At 43.3% G+C, this 19,091-nt stretch overlaps 1 long non-coding RNA gene and 1 other non-coding gene across 4 annotated transcripts in view; one reads left to right on the forward strand and one right to left on the reverse strand.

Moving 5' to 3' along the window:
• Positions 1-10,474: 10,474 nt before the first annotated feature.
• Positions 10,475-10,612, forward strand: LOC114810502. Its single transcript, XR_003758201.1, has one exon. It is a non-coding gene; the product is annotated as a small nucleolar RNA SNORA7 (small nucleolar RNA).
• A 127-nt stretch (positions 10,613-10,739) lies between these two features.
• The window catches only part of LOC103165889, a 166,932-nt gene continuing 158,580 nt past the window's right edge, over positions 10,740-19,091 (reverse strand). For all 3 annotated transcript variants that reach the window (XR_005659874.1, XR_005659875.1, XR_005659873.1), the window contains 2 exons: positions 11,285-11,356; positions 10,740-10,855 (listed from right to left, as the gene is read on the reverse strand). This is a non-coding gene — a long non-coding RNA (uncharacterized LOC103165889). The remainder of the gene's footprint in view (positions 10,856-11,284; positions 11,357-19,091) is intronic.

Raw genomic sequence — 19,091 nt, forward strand, 5'->3', positions numbered from 1 at the left:
TGTACTTATCAAAATTTTAAAAAAATATATATCCACAGGGCCAAAAGCTTGCTTTTGGTACACGGGAGTTGTAAACAAAATAACACACGTCACCCTGCAACTTTATCCAGGAGAGCTCAAACTACTTTACAAACTCTCATTAATCCTTTCTTAACCTTGGTGCATTTTTGCTGCATGTGCCCTTTTACAAAGCAGGTCACAACAACAAGCAAATAAAATCCTTACTTAAGAGAAAGATCCTGTTACAAATGCAATTGAGACATTCCAACTATTGTCAGTTCTGCCATAACACAGATATTTCATCAAACTCTATTAGTTAATTAGGAAAGCAGGGCCTGGGAGTCAGAAAGACCTGGGTTCTAATCCTGGCTCCCCCACTTGTTTATGTGACCTTGGACAAGTCACAATTCTCTGCGCCTAAATTATCTCATCTATAAAATGGGGATTAAGACAGTGAGCCCCATGTGGGGCAGGGACTGTGTCCAACCTGATTAGCTTTTACCTACCCCAGTGCTTGACACATAGTAAGCTCTTAACAAATACCATCATTAGGGTGTGTTCTTTGGATAAAGCATGCCTGATTATGCTCAACAGACCACAATATCAAAGAAACAGACTGAGCGTGCTATCAGAGTGGGTGGGTGCGTGCTACAGCACGAGTTTTCATTAATGTGAAGTTTCACAAGAATGCAACTTTGGCCTTATAGGAGAATCGGCTTTACTGTTGATGTCCTGCTCCAGAGGCATTTTATTCCCTTATCCCTATTCTATTTTAATGTCTGTCTTCCCTTGTAGACTGCAGAATCCCAGTGGGAAGAGACTGTGTCTACCAACTCTGTTCTATTCTACATTCCCAAGCACTTGGTTACAGTGTTCTGCATGTGGGAAGTGCTCGATAAATATGATCGATTGATTGAAAGACAGATGAAGGAAACAAGTCACCTGACGATGCTTTGGGCAGTATTAGACCCATGAAAAAACTTGCCTCTCTGGTCTTTTTTATTGCCACATTCCTCTTTTCTTTCCTAGTTTAGTGAGCAAGCCCATATCAGTCCCAAGTATTGATCATCGCCGGAGGGCAGATCTAGAGGGAAGAGATGCTTTAACTGCTGACACCAGGAAAAAATAAATATTGCAGCAACTGAAACCAGTTGGCATGATGAATACAACTGGCTGCTCTCTTTTTTCCCCTAAACTTAGTGATGTGTTGCAATGATGTGTTGTAAATCTATATCTCCAGCCCCGATCTCGCTCCCTCTCTGCAGTCTCACATTTCCTCTTGTCTTCAAAACATCTCTACTTGGACGTCCTCCCGTCACCTCAAACTTAACATGTCCAAAACAGAGCTCCTTATCTTCCCACCCAAACCATGTCCTTCCCGTGACTTTCCCCGGACTATAGATGGCACCACCATCCTTCCTCTCTCACAAGCCCCTAGTCTTGGCATTACCCTTGACTCCTCTCTCTCATTTAACCCACAAATTCAATCCATCACTAAATTGGTCCCACCTTCACAACATCACTCAAATCTGTCAAATCTGCCCTTTCTCTCCATCTCAACTACTACCATGCTAATCCAATCATCCATCCTAACCCACCTGGATTATTGCATCAGCTTCCTTGCTGACTTCCCAGGCTCCTGTCTCTTCCCACTCCAGTCCATACTTCACTCTGCTGCCCAGATCATTTTTCTACAAAGATGTTCAGGACAAGTCATCCCACTCCTCAAAAAACTCCAACTCCTCACCATTGGCTTTAAAGCAGTTCATCACCTTCCCTCCATCTACCTCACCTCACTACTCTCCTACTACATACAACCCAGCCTGCACACTTCACTCCTCTAATGCTAACCTTCTCACTGTGCCTCAACCTCGCCTATCTCACTGCTGACTTCTCACCCACATCCTGCCTCTGACATGGAATGTCCTCCCTCCTCAAATCCAACAGATAGTTACTCTTTCCCACTTCTCCAAAGCCTTATTGAAGGCATATCTCCTCCAGGAGGCCTTCCATGACTAAGACCCCCTGTCCTCTTCTCCCACTCCTTCTGCATCGCCCTGACTTGCTCCCTCTGTTCTTCCCCTTTCCAGCCCCACTGCACTTATCTGTAATTTTTTTTATATTAATGTCTGTCTCCACACCCCCAGACTGTAAACTTTTTGTGGGCAGGGAATGTGTTTGTACTGTAATTGCCCAGGCTCTTAGTTCAGTGCTCTGCACACAGTAAGCCCTCAATAAATACTCTTGATTATTTAAACATCTTGGCATGTTCAGTAGGCACACTGAATTATGTTACAGAAGGCAATAATTAGAAGCAGTGTGGTCTAGTGAAGTGAGCACGGGTCTGGAATTCAGAGGACCAGGGTTCTAATCCCGCCTCCACTTACCTGATAGGTAACCTTGGGCATATCACTAAACGTCTCTGTGACTCAGTTTATTTGTAAAATGGGGATTAAGCCTGAGAGCCAACTACAATCACTCCCTTGGAGAACTCATTCGCTCCCATGGCTTCAACTACCATCCCTATGTGGAGATGATACCCAAATCTACATCTCCTCTCCCGTTCTCTCTCCCTCTCTCCAGGCTCGCATCTCCTCCTGCCTTCAGGACATCGCTATTTGGATGTCCTCCCATCACTTCAAATTCAACGTGTCCAAAACAGACTTCCTTATCTTCCTTCCCAAACTCTGTCCTCTCCTGAACTTTCCCGTCATTACAGGTAAACTTGGTGTCATCCTTGACTCCGTTCTCTCATTTAACCTCCGTATCCAATCCATCTCACTTTTACAACATCTCCAAGATCTGCCTTATCCTTTCCATCCAAACCACTACCATGTTAGTACAATCACTCCTCCTATCCCATTAGTACAATCACTCCTCCTATCCCACCTAAGTTACTTCATCAGCCTCCTTTCTGACCTCCCAACCTCCTGTCTCTCCCCACTCCAATCCATACTTCACACTGCTGCCCGGATTATTTTTCTATAGAAACGTTCAAGACATGTCAGCACCCTCCTTCAAAAATCTCCAGTGGTTGCCTATCCGCCTCCTTATTAAGCAGAAACTCCTCACTATTGATTTTAAAGCTCTCCATTACCTTGCCCCTTCCTGCCTCACCTTCTTTCTCTCCTTTTACATTCCAGCCCACACACCCTGCTTCTCTGGTGCTAACCTTCTCACTGTGCCTTGATCTCGCCTGTCTCACCGCTGACCCTTGGCCTGCATCCTACCTCTGGCCTGGAATGCCCTCTGGCCTGGAATGCCCTCCCCCCTCAAATCCACCAAGCACTCCCCCCTACTCCTTCATTCATTCATTCAATAGTATTCATTGAGTGCTTACTATGTGCAGAGCACTGTACTAAGCGCTTGGAATGTACAAATCGGTAACAGATAGAGACAGTCCCTGCCGTTTGACGGGCTTACAGTCTAATCGGGGGAGACAGACAGACAAGAACAATGGCAATAAATAGAATCAAGGGGAAGAACATCTCATTAAAACAATAGAAGGTACACCTCCTCCAAGAGTCCTTCCCAGACTAAGGCCCACTTTTCCTCATCTCCCACTCCCTTCCACACCACCCTGACTTGCTCCCTTTGCCCTTCCCTCCTCCCTGCCCCACAACACTTATGTATATATATATATCTATAATTGTATTTATTTATATTTATGCCTGTTTACTTGTATTGATGTCTGTCTCCCCCCTTTAGACTGAGAGCTCGTTTTGGGCAAGGATTGTCTCTCTTTATTGCTGTACTGTACTTTCCAAGCACGTAGAACAGTGCTCTTTACACAGTAAGCACTCAACAAATATGACTGAATGAATGATGGGAACTATGTCTAACCCAATTATCTTGTGTCTACTCCAGTGCCTCGCAGAGTGCCTGGTACATAGTAAGTGCTTAACAAATCCCATAAAAAAAAACACAACAATGTTGGCTTTTTTAAGTGCTTATTATGGGCCAAGCACTGTGTTAAGCATGGAGGTCACTGGGGTAGATACAATAGATTCAGATAGGACAAAGTCCCTGTTTCACATTGAGCTGGAGGTCTAAGGGGGACGTAGATGAGAAAACTGAGGCACTGAGAAATCAAGTGGCCTGATTATGGTCAGAAGCAATACTTGCCCTATCAGCAATTAAACTTATCCTTCCTAGATTGAGCTCTTTCAATCCCATCCACTTAGCTGTCACAGACAGGAGGGAGCTTAGAGTTAAACAATAAAATGAAAAGCAGCATGGCCTAGTGAATAAAGCAGGGCATAGGAGTCAGAAGGACCTGGGTTCTAATCTCTGTTTGCCACCTGTCTGCCATGTGACCTTGGGTAAATCACTTAACTTCTCTGGGCCTCATTTGTAAAATGGGAATTAAGACTGTGAGCCCTGTGCGGGACAGGGAATATGTCCAACCTGATTAGCTTATACCTATCCCAGCACTTAGCAGGGAGCCTGGAACATAGTAAACATTTACATACCATAACAAAAAAGATTTGGGCTAGAGCACAAGAAGTTTTGAAACCCCTTTCAACATGAAATTAGCGCTTCATTTTTAAAGTCAAGTAATATTGACTATTATTCCCCTAGCAGGGAATCCAGTTTGAGAAATACAGTTTTCATACAACCAGTTCTTTTGTCCTAGATATTCTGGAATTTGTAGTATCGGAACTACAGACGAGGACATTTTACTACGCCTACTTGTCTTGGAAATGCTTGAGACCCAGAAATCCCTCAACACTCACCTCCTGTCTTGGGTCTCACAACCCCTGGCAACGGTTTTAAGTACAAGATCTTGATTGACTGAGTTTTGGCTCATCCCAGCTGAAAACTGTACAGTTTTGCAGCAGGCCAGAAAATAATCTGGCAAACATTTTTTCCTCTTTTTTTAAACCAACAAGCTTCTACAAATGGACTGACTGTGAGGTAGTAAGGCTATCCTAAAACTCCTATATACCTGGAATAGGGTTTCAGGAGAGGAAGTGGCCAATCTCCGTAGTCAGAGTTCCTATCTGGACAGAGATGGAAAGACTAGGTGACGTTTTCCACTTAGCATGAGTGCTCTCAGAGCAAAACGTTGGAACACATTAAACTGCATCTTGGGAAGGGAAGAACCAAACTGCTGTGTATTCAAAGTTTCCCATCAGAACTATCGTAAAGGGGGAGAAATTTAATTCTACTCTGATCCTAGACTGTAAGTTTTTATGAGCAGGGATTGGTTCTGTTATACTGTACTCCCCCAAGTGCTTAGTATGGTCCTCTGTACACAATAAGTGCTCAATAAATATGACTGATTGATCCCAAACTCAGTCATCCACTAGCTTTGAAAAGGGAATGATTAATGCTTGCAAGTGAGTTCAATCCAATACAAACACATTCAGAAAATAAGAACAATGAATGTTTAAGGGTTGCAAAATGAGTCAGTACTGTTACCAAATGCCCAGACTTTCAAATGGAGAAAGTAGATGAATTATTCTAGTAAATTAGGTGTTGCATCAAGAAAAGAGGGAAGCCAGTTTTCAACAAAGAACTTCATGTCTCACTCAATCCCGCCTACTTGAAAAGGAAACCTATGTGGCCTGAGATCAAATGATAAAGCTTAAATGCATTTTTCCGGGACACTGAGAGAAAGTTGTCATCATCAACTGCATTTATTATCTGCTCCTGGGTAGAACAGCACTGGGTGCTTGGGGAGCATTCAATAGAAATCAAAGCCCAAAGCTATTTAACTGTAGTTTTGACTACTGGTAAGAGATAACAAAAACATGTTACCTACCCATTTTACAGCTAAGGAAGTTGAGGCACAAAGGGATTACATTTCTTATTCAAGAACCAACTGAGAAAGCACAGCAAAGTGAATTATTCTGGTAATCTAAAATATAAAATCAAGTCTAAAATATTCTCAGTACACTTCGGGTTCTTTGGCACTCCTCAGAATCTCTGACAATTAAAGAAGTTGCAATCCAGAAGTCACTGAATCAAAAATGTCCAAGTTCTAGAAACTATACCCAAGTCCATCTTCCAAATGTCAGTTTTACGAATGCAGTACTTTTGTATACCATGGTTCCCGCTCCTGATTATCCCCCAGATGATTTATAGTTGCCATCCCTGCTCCCTCCTTCCCTGCCTGCTCTGTTTTTTTCTGACTACCATGGGATTTGAAAAGGACAAACCTTCTTCACTGAGAATTCTGGAGAATGAGATTGTTACATCAACTTCAATCGTCTGCCAAGTGCAGAGGACAAAATTGGAAAAGAAAACCAGAGCCCCATCAAAATTCAAAAAATCCACAGAATAATCACCTATTCCACACCCAAGGCTTTTTTTTCCCCCCTTGAGTCACATTACATACAGTTGTGTCCCTGTTTCAAGCCATTTAGCTTAACAGAGTTAAGAGACAGTTAGGCAGGCAGTTAGTGAGAGAGGCAGTAACTTTTCTAACTGAAAAGAGGAGGACTAATTAGGGGAGAAAGAAAAATGACATATCCTGGAAAGGGGGCATGGTTAAGGCACCTTTACATGCCTGGCCATTCCATAGTGAGGAGCAAGGCAAAGGCAAGGCATTTGTCAGTCAGTCAACTGAATTTATTGAGCACTTACTGTGTGTAGAGCACTGTACTAAGCACTTAGGGGAGTACAATATAGCAATACAACAGAAACAGCATGGCCTGGTGGATAAAGCACCGGCCTGGGAGTCAGGCGGAGCGGGGTTCTAATCCTGACCCTGCCACTTGTCTGCTGTGTGACCTTGAGCAAGTCACTTAATTTCTCTGTTCCTCAGTTACCTCATCTGTAAAATGGGGATGAAGATTGTGAGCTCCACAGAGGACAGGAACTGAGCCCAACCTAATTAGCCTGAATCTACTCAGTGCTTAGAACAGTGCTTGTCACATAGTAAGCGCTTAATACCATCATCATCATTATTAACAGACACGTTTCCTGCCCACAAAGACCTGATGTGAGCCCCAACTCACTCTACAGACCGTGTAGAGAAGGAGAACTCCACGGATCCCCCCAGGCCAGGGTACTGCCAGCTGAAAGGGCAGGGGGGCAACTTTTTGCCCATCGCCACACTAGAGTGGCCCCCAAGTCTCTCAGAAACCAGACTGGCTCTCTACTGTGCAGGAGCGGGCAGCACTGCTGGTGGCTGACTAGCCGCCTGGCACAGACCCACCTCCTGGAACAGACCCACCGCTTGGCACACTGCATCCTGGGCCCTGTACTGGAGCCTCAAGCTGGTACCACTCCTCAAAACTGACTCCGCTCCTTGGTAAACACGCCAGGGAGGAGGCAACCCCAGCCCCAAGGCCACCAAGGAGTCCCTGGTCCAGGCAGCTCAGTGTCGAGAAATTAAAAAAAAGAAAAAAAAACAATATACATCTGTTTTAAAACATCTCCAGCAGAACGGGCAATCTGGCATATCCTTTCAACAACACTGTTCGGAACCCCTGCTTCTAATACCATGGATGGAATTTCTAGAATAAAAGAACAAAAGAACTTAAGAAATGACAGTCTTCTGTCTTTAATAATGCCAACAAGATGCTTGAAGAAACCACATAATGGTTTTTCTCCTGTATACTTATCCACAGGGAAAAGGATATTCCATTTACCGTCTCTAACTTTCCTTCTGGCAAGCCTACTGTTGACACTTTACCCATGAATGCCTCTAACTCTTCTTGAACCTACTCAGAGGTTCATCCTGATTAACTTCCTAAGGAATCCTGCTAGGGAAAGAAGTACTTTTTGGATATACGTACCACTTCCAAGCTTCTGTAGGTGTCCCTTATCTTGCCAGGGTGGGAATTGGTGAAAATTAATTTAGTGCCTGCCCCATCCACACCCTTCATGTCCCCTCTCAACTTTTAGTCCTAATCTTTTCATTTATCTTCATAGAGAAATTACTCCATTACCTCTGAAGATTTTGGTTGCACTTTCACCTTTTCCAGTCCTATAATGTCATTCCTATACCTCACTGACCAGAATAACATGGAGTACTCCATGTACAGACAGACACATGTGACTTGGCAAGAGCAAGAGGTTGGCATGAGCTTGGGCGTCAGAGGACGTGGGTTCTAATCCCAGCTCTATCACTTGTCCTCTGTGTGACCTTGGGCAAGTCACTTAACTTCTCTGTGCCTGTTACCTCATTTGTAAAACGAGGATTAAGACTGTGAGCCCCATTTGGGACAGGGACTGTGCCTAACCTGATTACCTTGTATCTAGTCCAGTCCTTAGAACAGTGCTTGGCATATAGTAAGATCTTAACAAATACTATAATTACTATAAAGTGGCAAAATAAGACCTTTTATTCATTATCAACTGTGTGATGAGGACTGTACTAGAGGTTTTGAGAGAGAACAGCAGCGTGGCTCAGTGGAAAGAGCACGGGCTTTGCAGTCAGGGCTCATGAGTTCGAATCCCAGCTCTGCCACTTGTCGGCTGTGTGACTGTGGGCAAGTCACTTAACCTCTCTGTGCCTCAGTTCCCTCAACTGTAAAATGGGGATTAAGACTGTGAGCCCCACGTGGGACAACCTGATTCCCCTATGTCTACCCCAGCGCTTAGAACAGTGCTCGGCACATAGTAAGCGCTTAACAAATACCAACATTATTATTATTAGAACAGGAATGAAACAGTAGAGTTGGTAGACATGTCCCCTATCCCTAAGGAGTTCACAATCTAGAGGGCGTGACAGACATTAAAATAAATGATTTATGCGGGAATGGGAGCATATAGAGATACGCACTTAAGTGTTGTAGGGCTGGGGTGAATATTAAGTTTTTAGGGGTACAGATCCCAGTACACAGGCAATATGAAAGGGAGGGTGAATGAGAGAAATGAAGGCCTTGTTGGTGAAGGCCTCTTGGAGGTGTGATCTTAGTAGAGCTTTGAAGTTGAAAGAGAGATGCAGTTGGTCTGTCAGATGGAGGGGTGCAGGGTAGTTCCAGACCAGATGTGGGAAAGGGGTCAGGGGTGAGACAGGTTGATGCTAGAAATATTTAGAGAGATATGTTTTCTACTCCACCCCTGAGGGTAGCCTTTTTGTCTACCATTGCAGATTACATCATTTTTCAGAGATTCAAAATTGGATAAAAACAACCTATTTGTTTTAAAACAGAACTACACCACCTAATGTGATAATTCGCAGGCAATCTACACTGATCTTAAATTAGAAGCCTCATATGACATGGACAGTAAAAAAGTTCAACAACCACTCAGGTACCTATTTACCCCTCCTCAAAAATCCAGGGAAATTGTTTACTCAGACTTCAAAAGCCATCTCCAATGGGTTCTAATCCCTGCTCTGCCACTTGTCAGCTGGGTGACCTTGGGCAAGTCACTTAACTTCTCTGTGTCTCAGCTACCTCATCTGTAAAATGGGGATGAAGATTGTGAGCCCTATGTGGGACAACCTGATTACCTTGTATCTACCCCAGTGCTTAGAACAGTGCTAGGCACATAGGGAGTGATTAACAACTACCAACCTTATTATTATTATTATTATTATTAATAATAATTTTAACTGTGGCATTTACTAAGTACTGATGGTGCATCAAGCACCATGCTAAGCACTGGGGTAGACAGAAGGTTATCAGATAGGGCACAGTCCCGGGTATACATGGACTGTGAGCCCGTCATTGGGCAGAAATTGTCTCTGTTGCCGAACTGTACATTCCAAGTGCTTAGTACAGTGCTCTGCACATAGTAAGTGTTCAATAAATACTACTGAATGAATGACTTACTGTCTTGTACATTTGTGTAAAAGTTCATCTGGCTTCCTCACAGTTCTCCACAGTTGGGTCTCTCTTTTTTTTTTTTTTCATTTTCCTAGACCTCCCTGGAGATTTTCTGCAACCCAGTTGGTCCTATGTTTATTTTCCTTCCAAAGTAAACCTGCTGTCTATTAATGGGTTTTATTTTGAGGGTAACAGACCAGACCTTTAGAGTTGATCTTGCAAAGTCCAAATTGCTCATCTCTCCAAGAACTTCATTTTCAGTGGCTACCACTGAACACATCGGCCAGTTTAGACATTCAACTGGACATAGAGGTCCCTTCTGGAGCGCAGTCACTCCTGTAACTCAGGTACAAAAAAGGATAGTAACATTATAATTCCCATCTGTGTACTCATTCCTGGCACTCAGTATTGTACACACATAATAAATAAGAATACTACTATTGCTATCCCTTAGAGATCGCCTTCAATCCTAGCCCATGGGTTCATCTCCCTTGAGCACATACACCGACCGGCTCCTGGGTAAAAATGAGATCTCTGTTGGAAAATTAAATATTGATTCCAAAACCACGCCTCGCTTTTATCAATCAAAACAAAGTATTTCCACCAGTACTGAAGAGGAGGATAAGGGCACTTGAGTTCAGACTGCTTTTCTAAACAGGAAATATGAAATGATCCTCCCTGGGCCTTCTCCCTAATAGCTGATAAAATGCCAGAGACATGTTTGGAGAGCGGGTAATCATTTCTGCCTCCTCTCAAGATCGCATCCGGAGAGTTTCCAGTACTCTACCAGTCTCGGCTAAGAGAAGGAGAGTCAAGCAGAGGCCTACGCATTCCGTTCCTAGCTTGGGCAGTGGCTAGCGACTGGCAGGCAGTCTGCTCCAAGTCAAAACTCACCTGTGCTGGGCAGCGACGGCATGGGAGAAAGTCGAGGGCGGAGACTCGAGTCGACTGCGCAGAAGAAGGCAACGGTAAACCACTTCCGTATTTTGACCAAGAAAACGTTAGGGATACACTACCAGAATGATTGCAGACGGAAGCGGGACGCTCTGGGAGAGATGTGTCCATGGAGTCGCTATGGGTCGGAGACCACTCCACAGCATCAGACAAGACAACCATTTCTGCAGATCCTAATGAAAATACAATCAATCACTCCTATTTCCGAGCCTGAGAGCCAAGTCGCTAGTGACACAAAGTCTTTTTAAGCAAGTCAACTGAACCCAAACAAGTTGAGTCAAAGATGAGGAACACTGTAAACTCTACTGTGCCCAAGAACATTTGAAGCTGAGAGGTCCATTAAAAGTTTAATTAAAAGTCTGACCTTGAAAAACAAATCCTCTTTGAAAGAAACTCTTTCAATTAAATATTTCAGCAAAACCCACTGAGCTGATAAGTTCTAATTACAGTAGCATACCCTACTGAGATAAACACGCAAGAAGGAATGACACATTTCTCACCAATTTCAACATGTATGTAGATTTACAAAAGAGTGTTTTGCTATTTTCTACTGCTTAATCTTGGAGGTTTCCATTCAGGAGGAAAAGAAACAAGTTACTTACCGGTTAATCATTGCCATCTTTTCTTCCCACAGGCAACCAGTCCCTCAGACTCTACTGTGGTGATTCGGTCATCTACCAAAAGAAAAGATCAATTAGTCAAGCTGCCCTTCAAAAAACACATCCAGTACTTTCGCTTTGAATGCTTCACAAAGAAACTGGAGTTTTTCTTAGCAGTAACAATAATAATAATTAAGGTATTTGTTAAGCGCTTACTATGTGCAGTGTTCTAAGCACTGGGTAAGATACAAGGTAATCAGGTTGGACACAGTCCCTATCCCACTTGCGGCTCATGGTCTTAATCCCCATTTTACAGATGAGGTAACAAGTATAGAGAAGTTAAGTGACTTTCCCAAGGTCACCCAGCAGACGAGTGACGGAGCTGGAATTAGAACGCATTGTCTGACTCTCAAGTCTGTCCTCTTCCCACTAGGCCATGCAGCTTAGCAGTAAGTAGGATGGCTGCCCCAGGATGTAAGAGAAGAGCTCAAGAGAACTCTGGGACAAGTGTCAGCATTTCAGTGCCTGCAGGAGAGCCTAGGACCTTCTGCTTGTACAGAACCATGACTGAGAAGCAGAAGCATCTCTATTTCCAGTCCAACATGGCTCCCATAGCACAATTTTTGGCACTGTGTCAGCCAACCGTCTCCCTTTTCCCACTTCCCCTTTTACTGCAGTTCATCCATGATAATGACAATGTACATCCAGATCGGGGTTCCTAAAGGCATCACATATTGGGGAACTCAGGGCCCAGGTTTCAGAGATCTGTCATAGGACCTGGGGAAGAGGATTGGGGCTATCTGGGTCTACCAATTCTCTTACATCATATTCTTCCAAGAGCTTAGCACTGTGCTCTGCACACAGAAAGAGCTCAATACATCTACTTGATCTGCACCTTTGAGGCTAGCAATGACTTAGTACAGTGCTCTGTACACAGTAAGTGCTCAATAAATATGACTGAACTACTTTGAGACCCATAAAGTATGTCCAAACTCTCTGATCTCTAGCATCCTATTTCACTTGGCAATGAGCAAGGTCTTGGATGAGAGGTAGAGTGGCTTAGAGGAAAGAACATAAAACTGACAGTCAGGAGGTTTGGGTTCTGGCCCAAACTCCACCATTTGCCGGCTGTGGGAACGTGAACAAGTCATTTAACTTCTCTGTACCTTCTTTGTAAAATGAAGATAAAATATATGTTCACCCACTCAGATGGTGGAACCGCAGTATGAGGCAGGTACTGTGTCCGATCTGATTTTCCTAGAGCTATCACTACGCTTGGCATGGAATTCGGTACATAGTAAGTGCTTAATAATTCCCATCATTGTTATTAATGGATTTTCTATTTCCTATCTACTCTCCCAGTACAAATTAAATCCTGAATCTTTTCCTACCAAAAAAGTAACTGCAAGGCGGGATTTCTGCCTGAAAATTGTGGTAGTCTCAAGATGACCTCACTGAATTGTCCAATGAACAAAGCTTTATTTGTACTCCTCTCAGCACAATATGTAGTTTGTCACGTAGCACCATTCCTCTCCATCAAATCACTTCTAGGTAAGGAAGAATTATAAAGGAAAGCCTATTTTGGGACCTCCAGATATGCTGAATTTAGAGAGGGACCAAGATCACGATGATGGTTATCAGAACTAGTCAGATGATGGCATGATTCAGCTACACAATTTTCTTGATGTACACTAGAATGGCTCTTTAATTATTATAACACTGCCTATTAAAGGGAATATTATGGTTGGATTTTCAAACTCAGCTTATATTACAATCTTCACAAAAAAGGAATACGCCTGATTTTCTTTTTAAAAGCTGAAATATAAAGCTCAGTAAAACTTTCGGATGCTGCCAGTTTACCCATTCTGATTCATCTGGATTAACCAGAATCCCCAGTTTCCAAGCCAGTTGAAAGGTGGTTCCTTTCTATTCTGGGAAAAGGGCAGCTGGCAGGAGTGCTGGATTATCCGAGCATCATTCTTTTTTATAAAGTCTCAAACCACCTTTGAAAAATCCCAGTCATTTGCTATGTATCGTGCAAGTAGAATGACTTTAAATAAGTAAAGAAACCCAGCAGGCTTGTAGTTCCATTTGTCCTGAGAAGTTATTTGAGTTCCAGAAAACAACTGGTGGCACGAGCCTGAAGAATTAAGCCAAGGAGTAATTCCCAGACATCAAATTCACAGGCAGAAGGAGAGGTCAGAGTGGGGTTTACTTGCTACTATCTAGTAGCAGTATTTATAGTATCTATTGAGCAACCACACTATGTTTCAGGCTACTAGAGTCATCAATCAATGGTATTTATTGAGCACATATGTGCAAAGCTCTGGTCAAAGAGCTTGGGAGAGGATAATACAGCAAACTCGATAGACAGATTCCCTGACCACACCAAGCTTAAGGCCTAGAGGGGAGACAGACATTAATATAATTTATGGTTCATTATCATCATCAATAGTATTTATTGGGCACTTACTCTTTGCAGAGCACTGAACTAAGTGCTTGGGAAAGTACAGCAAAACATAGCTGTCAGACACAGTGCTGTGGGGGGTTTCACATACACTTGGCCTTGTGAACTCCACCTTGAAGATAAACCCAAGGTGTGCAGACATGTGTTTGTATACACACATTCATTCATTCAATAGTATTTATTGAACACTTACTATGTGCAGAGCACTGTACTAAGCGCTTGGAATGTACAAATTGGCAACAGATAGAGACAGTCCCTGCCCATTGACAGGCTTACAGTCTAATCGGGACACACACAGGATTTTATCCTCAGTAAATCCATAGTCACGTTCAGTATTCCAATCTGGGACCTTTGTGCTGCCTAAATAGAGAGGCAGCGTGGCTCAGTGGAAAGAGCCCGGGCTTGGGAGACAGAGGTCAGGGGTTTGAATCCCGCCTCTGCCCCCTGTCAGCTGTGTGACTGTGGGCAAGTCACTTTGCTTCTCTGGGCCTCAGTTCCCTCATCTGTAAAATGGGGATGAAGACTGTGAGCCTCATGTGGGACAACCTGATTACTCTGTATCTACCCCAGTGCTTAGAACAGTGCTCTGCACATAGTAAGTGCTTAACAAATACCAACATTATTATTATTATTATTATTAATAAATAGGCTGGAACTACTGAACAAGGACCATAGTATCTTCAAAGTTGGGGGCCTCTAGTCCCAGTAAAATAGCAGATAGTCAGGATGTATCATATATGAAAATTATATAGTATAAATGATTTATTTATACTGTTGTCTGTCCCCACCTCTAGATTGTAAGCTTGTGGTGGGCAGGGAACATGTCTACTAACTCTACTGTACTGAACTCTTCTAGATGTTTAGTACAGTGCCCTGAACATAGGGTTCAATAAATACCATTCATTCAATTCAATCGTATTTGTTGAGCGCTTACTGTTTGAGAGCACTGTACTATCCCTTGGGAGAGTGCAATATAACAATAAACAAACATATTACCTGCCCACAACAAGCTTACAGTCTAGAGGAGCTTACAACTGATTGGAATGCACCTTTTATTGTTTTCATCCACTGCAGAAGGTATTCCATCCTCAGAGTTAATGTCTCCCCCTCTCTCCAAGGCAGGATCCTGATCACTGGGCCTTCAGCTTCTTAATGACTCCCGGTTCCTCCCTGATGCAACTTCTCATGGCTCCAGGCACTCTTTCCCCGAGGACTCCCGGCTGACTGCTTATTCAGGTAAACTTTGTTGGATGCAGTATGCTGAATTTCAAGGTCCAGCACACGTGAAGTCTACTGTCCCCCAATTCCTCATTATCCCAAGACAATGGGTAGTCTGCTTCCCTCAGACACAAACACACCAATCCTCATCCTACAAACTCCAGCCAATTCTCCTCTGTGGAGTACTGGAGCCCAGTGAAGCTTTTCGCTTCTATCTTCCCAAGTTAACTGTAATATTTACCCAGAGCCACTCCACTGCTAAATTAGTCCATAGAATATTAGTACTTGGGATGGCTTTTTCAATTCTTTGTAAAGACTATTTAGACTTCCAAAAATGCACCCTATGTCTGAAAACCCAATTGTTAAAAGAACAATTTCAGAGGAGGCCCCATATACAAACTTTTCTATACTCAATCCCCTTTTAGTCACTCAACACATATTTAATCATTAATTCCATCAATTGCTAATATATAGGGAGAAATAGATAAGCAGTATGAAATTGCCAGGTGTGGGAAGAGTTGCTAAGTATTTTAGCCAAACCGATGATTTTAAAATCTACTATAGTGCAAATCCATGTTAAATAACATTGCTCTGCTTAGTTAATATTCAGTCAGGAAAGCTAAACCAAACCAAAATAAATCCCTGGAAATTGTTATTAAAAACATTACCATATTAGCAGAAATTTAAAATGAAAAACTTCAGCAATTTTCTAAAAGCACATAAAGTTTTTTTAAAACTCCCCAACTATTTTTTTAATATTGTGACTGTGAGATTCTTGAGGGCAGTGAACATTTTTAATCGACTTTACTGTACTGCTTTCTTCCAAGCATTTAGCATAATGTTCAACACATAGTAAGTGCTTAATAAATACCGCTGATTAAATGAATTACTGTATAGTGTGGTTATTTTAAGTTAGTGAAACTGGAAAAAACTTGACTTGTAATCACTCTGTGTCGAATTGGCATATATGTGGCTGAGTGATATGAATTTAAAGCCTTTTGAATGAGGTATTTGTAGGTATAAATTATAATAATAATTTTGGTATTTGTTAAGTTATCAGGGGCCAGGCAGGGACGGATACAAGCAAATCAGGTTGGACAGAATCCCTGTCCCACATTGGGCTCACAGTCTTAATCCCCATTTTACAGAGAGGAAACTAAGAAACAGATGTGTGAGGAGACTTGCCCAAGGTCACTCAGAAATAATAATAATTGTGGTATTTGTTAAGCACCTACTGTGTGCCAGGCACTGTACTAAGTGCTGGGGTGTATACAAGCAAATCAGGTTAGACACAGTCCCTGACCTACCTGGGGCTCAGTCTTAATACCCATTTTACAGATGAGGTAATTGAGACCCAGAGAAGTCAATTGATTTGCCCAAGGTCACGCGCAGTAGACAAGTGGCAGAGCCAGGATTAGACCCATGACCTTCTGACTCCCAGGCCTGGGCTCTATCCATTTCATCATGCTGCTCTCAGGCATAACCAAAGCATAAAGGGAAATATTTTCTATATTTTCACTCTGCCTGCTCTCAGTTAAACACCCTTACTGTTCCAGCTTTATGACACATTTGTTTCAACCAAACACTGGGCCTTCTTTACAGCACTGGCTCCAAGGGGGTTGGGAGATGGAAGAGGGAAGGTTGGGAAAAATGGGGAAACATTTTAAAAGCCACAAGCTGTGGGGGAAGAATGGTAAAGTTTAAAGGAAGTGGGAGAGGCCCGGTAAGTGGTTTCCCAATTACCAGATAGAGTTACCAGGGTCGGTGAACACATCCAATTTATTTTTTAAAAGTCAGTCCCTACATTGTGAAACTTCTCCTTGATATAAATGCATTAATGTAGCTACACTTCTCATCTATAATTGATTGACTACATAATTCTAGATACTTTCGGTAAAAATAGGATATCGGACTTTGCTTGGTTCAGAAACAAATAACCCATTTAAAACATTGTTCCTATGGGAAAATCGGTTCCAACTTGATGCAGTTTTCAAGAACCAATTGTTTCTGGTGGATTTCCAAATACCAGGCCGACTTTAGCCACTTCAAATTTAGCTCTGCTCTTTCTTCTGCTGATTCCTTCTCCTCCCTTACCGACTCCTGTGCCCATTGCCCACACAACTATTCCAGACTCTTAGCTTCCTCCTGAAAACCCCAGTTCTCTTAGAACCCTCTGTCTAGCTCTGATGACCTTTCTAAGTAAAACAGAAACATTCAGGTTGGGGGTCTCAAAGTCTCTCCATCTCCCTCATCTTTTCCAGCCATCACTCAGAGACCACCCACTTTTTTTTTTTAAATGGCATTTGTTAAGCCTGGCACTGCAACAATTGATCAGGTTGGACAGTCCATGTCCCACGTGAGGTTCACCAATCAATCACTTTATTGAGCACTTACTATGCGCAGGGCACTGTATTAAGCACTTGGAAGAGTACAACACAACAATATAACAGGCATATTCCTTGCCCACAAGGACCTTACAGTCTAGTGGGGGAGGGAGGCTCACATCTCAATCACAAATGAGGAAACCGAGGCACAGAAGAGTCATCCTGACTTGCTCACTTTATTCATCGCCCCCATCCCAGCACCACAAGCACTTATGTGCTTAGGGAAGCAGCGTGACTCAGTGGAAAAGAGCCCGGGCTTGGGAGTCAGAGGTCATGGGTTAAAATCCTGGCTCTGCCACTTGTCAGCGGTGTGACTGGGCAAGTCACTTCACTTCTCTGTGCTTCAGTTCTCTCATCTATAAAAAGGGGATGAAGATTGTGAGCCTCATGTGGGACAACCTGATTTCCCTGTATCTACCCCAGCGCTTAGAACAGTGCTCTGCATATAGTAAGCACTTAACAAATACCAACCTTATGTTTTTTCCAAGCACTTAGTACCATGTTCTGCACACAGTAAATGCTCAATAAATGTGATTGAATGAATGAATATTTGTAATTATTTATTTATATTAATTCCTGTTCTCCCTCCAAACCGTACACTAGCTGTGGGCAGGTAATGTGTCTGTTTATGGTTATGTCGTACTCTCCCAAGAGCTTAGTATGGTGCTCTGCACAGAGTAAGCTCTCAATAAATATGATTGAAAGAATGAATGAAAGTCACACAGCAGATATGTGGCAGAACTGGGATGAGAACCCAAGTCCTGCTGACTTCCAAACCTATGCTCTATCCACTAGACTGTGCTTCTTCCATCAACTTTCAAAATATACTTGGGCCTCTAGCCCATCCTGAAACACATATCTAATCTTCTTCCCTCCGACATCCATCTTCAACTGCTCGCTGTGATGGTTTCTTGCCCACTACCTTCAAAAATGCTTAGGTCAACCACATACTAAAAAAAAAAACCCAAAAAACTTTTTTTGACCCTATACACCTTCCAGGTATGACCCATCTCCTAGGTCAGTCACATTCTTGTGCACACTCTTTGAACAAGTTGTACACACCTGCTGCCTTCATTTCCTCTTCTTTGAGCTCCTTCTTGTCACCCTCATTTCAAGCCTCTTCACCTCTTCACTACACTGAGACTGCACTCTCCAAGATTGCCAACGATCCCCCCAATGCCTAATCTAATGGACTTCTTCATTAACTGCACATATCCAATCCTCCATTCCACTGCCCAGCTCATCTTCCTGCAGAAACGCTCTGGGCATGTCACTCCCCTTCTTAAAAACCTCCAGTGGTTGCCTATCAACCTCTGCACGAAACAGAAATTTCTCACTCTAGGCTTCAAGGCTCTCCATCACCTTGCCCCCTCCTACCTCTCCTCCCTTCTCTCTTTTTACTGCCCACCCTGCACACTCTGCTCCGCTCCTCTGCCGCCCACCTCCTTACCGTCCCCCGTTCTCGCCTATCCCACCGTCGACCCCTGGCCCACGTCCTCCTGCAGTCCTGGAATGCCCTCCCTCCTCGTCTCCACCAAACTAACTCTCTTCCCCTCTTCAAAGTCCTACTGAGAGCTCAACTCCTCTAAGAGGCCTTCCCAGACTAAGCTTCCTCTATTCCCTCTGCTCCCTCTGCTGCCTCTCTGCCCCCCCTTCACCTCCCCTCAGCTAAGCCCCCTTTTCCCCCCCTTTCCCTCTGCCCCTCCCCCTCTCCCTTCCCCTTCCCTCAGCACTGTGCTCG

Source organism: Ornithorhynchus anatinus, chromosome 3 (genome assembly GCF_004115215.2).
Source record: "Ornithorhynchus anatinus isolate Pmale09 chromosome 3, mOrnAna1.pri.v4, whole genome shotgun sequence".
Lineage (NCBI taxonomy): Eukaryota > Metazoa > Chordata > Mammalia > Monotremata > Ornithorhynchidae > Ornithorhynchus > Ornithorhynchus anatinus.